The sequence below is a fragment of the Centrocercus urophasianus genome, unplaced genomic scaffold, assembly GCF_019232065.1.
Source record: "Centrocercus urophasianus isolate 14NV4802_14NV808 unplaced genomic scaffold, USGS_Curo_1.0 seq_30, whole genome shotgun sequence".
NCBI classification, from domain to species: Eukaryota; Metazoa; Chordata; class Aves; order Galliformes; family Phasianidae; genus Centrocercus; species Centrocercus urophasianus.
This window is the reverse complement of record NW_024884867.1, coordinates 495,229-503,195: the sequence shown is the minus strand read 5'-3', so window position 1 is coordinate 503,195 and position 7,967 is coordinate 495,229. Positions and strand designations below refer to the sequence as shown.

At 42.6% G+C, this 7,967-nt stretch overlaps 1 long non-coding RNA gene across 1 annotated transcript; it reads right to left on the bottom strand.

Moving 5' to 3' along the window:
* Positions 1-1,422: 1,422 nt before the first annotated feature.
* Positions 1,423-7,967, bottom strand: LOC122165522. Its single transcript, XR_006170534.1, has 2 exons — positions 7,202-7,967; positions 1,423-1,607 (listed from the first exon to the last, which is right to left on the bottom strand). It is a non-coding gene; the product is annotated as an uncharacterized LOC122165522 (long non-coding RNA).

Genomic DNA, 7,967 nt, shown 5'->3' with positions numbered 1-7,967 from the left:
CTTCCTTCCTTCCTTCCTTCCTTCCTTCCTTCCTTCCTTCCTTCCTTTTCTAGTTCTCTGCAAAACACACTCCCACCCTACTTGGTTTTACATGTTTAATTCCAGCAATCTTGTTTCTGTGTGATTTAATGTCATCACTCAGGCATCTTCCCAGTCTCCCTTTCACTAAGACTGCTGACTTGCATCAGTACACACCTGCACCTGCAGTATCAGACTGAGAGCATTTAGACATTTTCTGAGCTGAAAACAGGCCTATGAGAAAGTGAAACTTGGCACTAAGGGGGTACATGAAGTGAGTGCCCCATGAGAAACATTTAAAAGGTAGGTAAGGCATAAACTTGGAGCCAATATTTATTCCATTTTAATATGGTTATACGGCAGCTGTCTGACCTCCTCACGTAATTTGCAAATAATCTTGTCAGGACAAATTAGTCCATGCTGAGCCTGGTCTGTTGAGACTAGATGGTTATCGGGACCTGGACTAGCCAATGTTAAGGTAGTTCTGGTATCTCTGCAGTACAGTGGAGTCACAGTGGCAGTGACTGCAGTGCAGGGCTATGCTTTTCTATTAAACAAAATGGTTGCACAAAAAACCTCATCTACAGAAACCCAGAATTAATGGTCTTCCTATCCGGATTCTTTCAAGCCGTTTTTGTTTCAGGGCAGAGTGACGAAAATAAAGATTTTAGCTGCGTTCAAAACTGCATTTCTGAACACTGTGAAGTGGTTTATTCATCTTAATAGAGGTGTTCACTCTGAACCCAAAAAGCTCTTAACTGAGATTTAGCCTGTGGTTTGATCTTGCAGAGTGTTTGTTAGTAGCATTGGTTTGAGATGTTGCTGTCTCCTGGCCCTTCATTTGCACTGCTCTGCTGGCACAAGGACTCTTGTGGTTGGGAACCAGATGGGAGGAGCAAGACAACCTGGCCAAAAAAAAAAAAAAAAAATCTAGTGTGTTTGTTTAAAGCAAGAAAAGTTGCTCAGTCTGGTTCAGTGCCTGGTCATGCAGACAGTTTTACTGGCACAAGTGAGTGGAAAGAGCTCTTTGGCATGGAGTGGAAATGAACAACAGAGGGTGAAAGGTGAGCGGCAATGACTGATTCCTGTAGTGCCACTGTGTACTGTATAATATCAGACCATGGTCTGGCACTTATTGCAACATGTGAAAAATGTTCAAATGCCTTCAAATTGTTAGTCTTAAACCTCAGTGTTAGGTACCTTGGCAGGTGCTTCCAATTTGTGTCCTTATCTCAGTTTCCAGCCATCTTCTGAGACTTTTCCAGCTTCTTGTGTTCCGCAGGTTCAAAACCCCACAGGACACTGGTGTTGAAAGCAGGGGGATTAACAAAGCAATTGGAGTTGAATGACAATGTCAATATTAGCTGTCACTGCAAGAAATGTATTCTTCATTTCCACCATGAGTTTGTATTGTTATCTCAATAGGTCCCATTTTAATATGAACAAAAGCAGGATTCCACGGTGGCTTTCCCAGATCTGGAAGGGCTTGTCATTTAAATCCATTTTTCCATGGAACATAAAGACCATGTGCCATACGCCACATTGAGCCATCTAGATCCGTAGGTAACCTGAAGAAAAGGGTGAGGACCCTGAAAAAAAAAAAATAATAATAATTTTAAAAATCTAACTTTCAAGACACAAGAAAGTGGGAAACTATGTTCCTTGAATGTTTGGTGTATGCTCCCAGAATTTGTCTGATACATAAATAAAAAACCCTGCAGACAAAACGAAAACCAGAACAGTAGAATAGCCAAACAATTTTGTGAAAGAAACGTTGCTTTGTTTAATAAATCCTGAGGGCTCTGGTGAAATTTCTGTTTGCAGATTTGAGTTGAACTTGACAGGAGAAAATCTGTATCTACAAAGTCTGCAGAAAAAATGCCTCCCCTGCCTCCATCCATCCATCTCTCCATTCACAGAACAGAATTCAAAGAGTTTCCCAGCAGCATCTGGCATATGTGCTGAAAGAGAAACTTTAAATATCTCCTGCTATACGTAACTGTATATCCAAATATCATAGTGCTCTAAACAGCTCAAGATCTCAAATCTGCCCACTGATTAACACAACTGATTAATGAAAGTCTAAGAGTGGATTTTGCCCCTGGATTCAGCAGAAAGATCTCTCCATTTCCAACCTGTTCGCTGTGACAAGCTGGCAGCCCCTCTCCCTCTCCATCACTTCGCTGCATCGCCCTATGCAGCAAAAGAGAGGGAGAGAGGAGCTGCTGCTTTCGTTGCTTTGCACGATGTGCAGCTCAAGGGAATCCTGCACAGCAGAGGTTAATGTGACCCACATATAATTGTGTGAAAAGATGCCACTCTGCGCCTTTGTCAAAGAGGCTTCTTGTTACAGCCCAAGCTATCTAGTCCATAGCCCCTTCAGCAAAGCGCAGTTTTCTTACATTAAATCACCACTGCCCTCTTGCCAGCCGCTTAGAGTTTGCACATTATACAGAGGAGATGTACAATATATATTTACATATTTTTAAAATGTGACAGATTGTCTCGTAACATATGTGCTATTGCCTTGAAATGAACTACGTGCATGCGATGGCCAAGCCAGCAGACCCAGTGTGTGTGTGCGCACATGCCTGCCTGTGTGTGGTTTGTATTTTTTTCCTTCTGTTGGAAATGTGAGAGGCTGGGACACTCAGGCTTTTCACGTTGCTTCTCTCTGAAATATTCATGACGAGTTGACGACCTTGATTCTTTGATACCTGCCATTTATTTATGTGCCACTGACGATAACTGCTGCTAAGTACATATGTCACTGACATGGTTGAGTGAGTTGGATGATAAGGAGAGAGGCAGGGCATCTGAGGGATGTGTGCTCTGGAATAAGGTTACTCTAAGAACTCTGAGGGCATTTTAGGAGCCTGCCATGCCATCTTATTCACCTATTTTGTTTTTCTGACTAAAACATATTTTCTTTGCTTATTCTGCAGCTTTTTTTCTCTGACTTGGAATTCTGCTTGTTCACAGCTGCATGGTCGCTGCCTCGTTAATCAAGTGAACTGCTGATGAATTAGTTGATTACTCTTACATTAAAAAAAAAAAAAAAAAAAAAGAGAGAGAGATGTGAGTCTGGGCAGACCCAAGGAATTTCTCTCAAGGGAGAAACAGGTCCTCACTGAAACACATTCTGTGTAGCTGGTCAGGAGCATTTCCATAGTCTGTAAAGGCAAGGATGGCTGAGTGTAGGGCAAAGTAAAATGAAGTGTGGGTGGGCAGGTAAGCAGTAGTACCACATTTAACCATGTAAATGTGAAATACAAGCAGACAAATTTCATTGCTTTTGAGTGTCTTCCATTTATGGAAAGGATTACAACCTGGAAAGCACTGAGCATAAGGATTTGAGGATGGATGGAAATGTGCTAACAGAAAAGGTTATGAAAGTGATGAAATAACTGAACAGTCAGAGGGATTCAGCTTCTGGATGCTGCAGATGGGACTTTGGTGGGTAGATATATTGACAAGCTTTCTCTCCCAAACCATGAAGTGAGGGAAACCAGAGGAGGAAGATGTTGGGGCACAACCTCACTTACAGATTCTCTTCTTACTATATTTCATATGGAAATATGTCTTTTTCTGGGGCTTTCATTTTTTCCCTTTCCAAGTAGCAATAAGCACACGTGTATATTGCAGTTTATATTCTCCTGAAGATAATTTACTTCTCTGTAAGAAAAAAAAAAAATGTGGAAGAAAGAGTACACTAGGGAACAATTGAAATTAAAAAGGCGTCAGAGGCTTCTGCACAAGCTTCTTGAACTGCAGCCGTTCTAGAAAGGCTTGAGATAAAGGTGGCTTAGGGAATGCAGCTGAGTCTAGAGAGGCATTTATTTAAGATTGATATCAAACCTTGGGATTGTGAGTGGGAGGTTTTCTTTGGGAAAGGAACAGGATATTGCCAGGAGGGAGGGAGGCTGAGGAGGATGATTTACTCAAAGAGGTCAGCAGCAGGAAGTGACTGGAGATACGTGATGGTCTAAAACACAGGCCAAGGAACCCGGGAAAGGACACCCTTTTGAGCTTTGAGATTCTGGCTCCTCAAAATGGGGCCAACGAAGTGACTGGGTGGTCTAATTTAGGGTCATCCTTGGTGGTCCTGCATACATGTGTTCTGGTCAGCTTCCTTGTCTGCATGTCTCTGTTCAAAATGTCTCATCCTGCTCTTGGGTCTGTTTCACAGGCTTGCACCATTAAAAAAAATACAACAAAAACCACTGCACTTGGAAGAGAGATTTCAGGCCCTTCTTAGGGCAGGAAGTCATTTTGTGCCTATACAGACACTTTGTACGTGGCAACTACCAAGAGCATAAAATAGTCATGTTTATTGTGATGCTCCCTTCCATCAAGATAGGAAAATTCCCTGTGAAAGCAGAAAATGAAAAGACTGGCAAGAGAAGAGGAGTCACTGCCAGGAGTGACCTTCCAGGCCATAACCAGAATTTGATAATTGAGGTGAATGTAAAGCTTTAACAAGTTTTTAGTCTGAGATCTGCAGTTCCACATCTGTGTAATGGCCCATGTACCTCTAGCAGAACCACTGTAGAAATCTGTGCTTTTTCATACTCATGACTACAAATGAATTATTGAATCTTAGGCACAGCCTCCTTCTATCCAGCCTTCCCCTGACAGTCACTGCTGTGTCTTCTTCTGTCCTCTCATCAGACCTGGTCAAATCTGGATTTCTCTTCTCTCAGGAGCAGTTGTCCTTCCTCGGAATCCACAGTTCAAACTCACAGGATCATAGAAGAGATTTCTCCCTCCCTGGGAAATGAAGTGTGGCTGAGAAAGCCGCCAGTGAGCAGTGTTTGGATGAATGGGAGGATGTCCTTCTACTTAGGAGGACCTTAAATGACTTATCAAAGGTCACAGAGAGAAGTTGGTACAGGACAAAATTTGTGTCCTTTTTATAGGGGTGAATGTCTTGCCAATTTTCCAGTATCTATTAAGTTCACTTTGCAGTTATTTGCAAAATCAGCTCTTTTACAGGTTTTCTGGTGCATTCAAACACTGCTGCAGTGCTTTTTCTTTTGTTCTGCTGATAGTAGCTTTAATTAGATCTACACATAGGGTAGCATCTGAGCATGAAATGCTTTCCTCTCCGGTTCTCCAGCTCTTGGTCCTGTTGTCCCTGCACAGCTTGGTATGTGGTGATGTTCACTTTCCTGCTTACACTCAGTGAATGATTTATCATGTGTTATCAGTAGGACTCTGTACAGTGTCCAGGGACAGTGTTTTCTTCCATCTGGTTCCAAGCTGCTGGAACACCCTTCCATATGGTTTTCACATGTGGTTCTCCTAGTACCTCCTATTTTTCCCCTGTGGACTCATCGTTGTGCAGTTTATATAACAAGTACACTTTGTTTCACTTTATAAATTAATCACATACATGAATCAAAACTTCATCAAGTATTATTTTTAAAATGACAGAGGAAACCTTCACAACTGGGTGAATCTATCTCCTGGAAGAAACATTCAGTCCCACACCATACTGGAAATTAGCTGCTGCAGTATTCTACACCACTCTTCAGGAAGGAATTAGGTTATGGCTTGCTATGGAATAATTATCTTATAATGCGTGGGGAAGTCTTTTACTTCTGCTTTGTATTATGAAGGTGCTGGTTGCAGCATATTTTCATGTAAATCATGAAAGAGACAGTGGTTCACAATAACCTGAGATTGGGTGGTCCAAGAGACAAATTGCTTTATATTGCCAGTCATCTGAGTGATCCAACCTGTAAAATTGCTCCTCTGCTAGAATCAGTTGCTGCTGGGTTTGCTGGTCTTTGCAGATAACTTTTCTCTGTGGTCCTTGTTGATTTTATGCTGTTAGACGCAGTAACAGGCTTTTATCTTATCTGGCTTTTTCCCTTCTTTGCTCACCGTGTTGTTTGCTATTCCAGAATAAATATGCAGACAACCTGCCCCTGGCGGCCAGTGCACTGTGTTCCTCCCAGCACAGCAGCAAATATTTGCACCGCATCAGGCTGAGAGCCATGAGACGTGAGCAGCCACACGATGAGGTGCAGGATGGGAAGCCACAGGGTGCGAAACCAGCACACGGCAGCTGGAACGGTTGGCTTGGAGCACTTAGTAAGGGACTCCTTGGTCTGGGGCAATGAGGACAAGAGGATATGGCATTAGGGGTGTATGTGTGGTACGCCAAGCCAAGTGCTGCTTTCTGGCATTATCTTAATTTTGAGGCTTCTGCATTTCAAAATAGTACATTATGTGCATGCAGTTCTGTGTTTCTGTGGGTTGGAAATATGAGTGGGCATGTTGGTGTACAGGGAGGTGTACACTGCCGGAGGTGAGTGAGGCACTCTGTCTTGAGTTTTCTACCGTTGTATCCTGAATCTATTGAGGATTCAGGCTTTATCCCTTCACAGCAGGCCAACACCTGATGGAACCAGAAAAATGCTTAAGATGGATGGTGGCTTCAGGGCTTTCTATATTGTTTTGTTTCTCATTTGAAGGAAGTAGTTCTTTCCTCCAGCTTGCAAGAGGGAACTCCTTTCCCCATTGCCTGTGCTGTGGTGATATGTTTCAGATGAACACCTGGAAATCCAGCTACTGAGATGACTGACATTTTAGAGCTACTTCTTTTTGCAGAACTGTTTGGATTATCAGCCGTAGTCCACATCCCATCCTTAAGTAGAGAATCTTAAGTGAATGCAGTGATAGTGACTGTCTGGAGAAAAATAAGCCACTGCTAGAGCTAGTGCAGCCCTCATACCCTGGGAGCACATGGTAAGCAGGAATTTCATAAATTCTTGCTTTCTCCTTCCTTGCTAGAACAGGTGAGAAAGCTCTGTTGTGCAGTTCCAAAGAATCTCCAACAAGAATTATGGTGGGTTTTATCTTAGATCTATTCCCTTATTCACTTCATCATGAGATGAATGAAGGTGAGGAGGTGGGAAGGCATACTTGTGCAATTGTAGTGATGTTTTGTGGTGTTGTCATCTCTCTCTGACTGTGGGAACAGGAAAAGAAGAAACACAGGGGTAGGAGATACGAGCCACAACGTATGCTGTATCCCTAATGCCTCGTTTGACTCCCTGGATATCCTCCCATCTCTCTCATCTTACTGGGCTGCTTTGATTTGAAGCCACTGTTGGGTTGGCTGAGAGAGTTGCTTTTTGTTGGTTTGGAGATTCTATTGTTTGCTCACTATTACCTTTTTCCAGTTTGAAGTTTGCCGCCTTCTGGCCTCTGGGCCAGTGACCCCGGTGCCAGTTGTCGGGCCAACATTGCACACGTTGTTATCACCAGGAGGCTACTTCTTTTCCAGCTGGGACTTTGGGTCTGGATTGGATCCACCATGCCAGAAGCTCTGATGGATGGCCTTATTGACAATCAGGTTGACCCTTGTTCAGCAGGCTGACATACTCCATATTTCACGGGTCGGCATTTGATGCGTATCAAAGAGGTGGTCAGGTCATCAGAACAGCCAATTAAAACGATAAAGAGGGAGGAGTGGAAGATGAGGTTTTAACTCTTTCCAACCCATTGTGACTGCCTTTGCCATGTGAAGGTATAGTTTATAGGTATACGGCAAGGAGGGAGACAAAAACAATGATCCACTTACCTAAAAATTTATCTATGGGAACTCTTTAGAAACTGAATAAGCAGGGGTCAGGAAGAAATTAGCTGTCTATGTAGATGTCAGTTACTTAGCATAAGACTGGATCAATGTTATTTTATTTACTTATTTATTTCCTGAACACAATAAAAGTGAAAGTGACCATGAAATTTAACATAGGCTTGTGAATAATTTAGTAATCCATCTCAAATTTGAACACTTCTCAGAAAACAGGGATTTTGTTCTATCACTGTTTTTACCTGAGGGAGAGAAAGGCTCCTATTACAGACATGCTGGTAGCTGACGGGTGAAGGTCATAAATTTAGGAGTTATTTAGTATCAGGTTCTGAAGAATGGTACG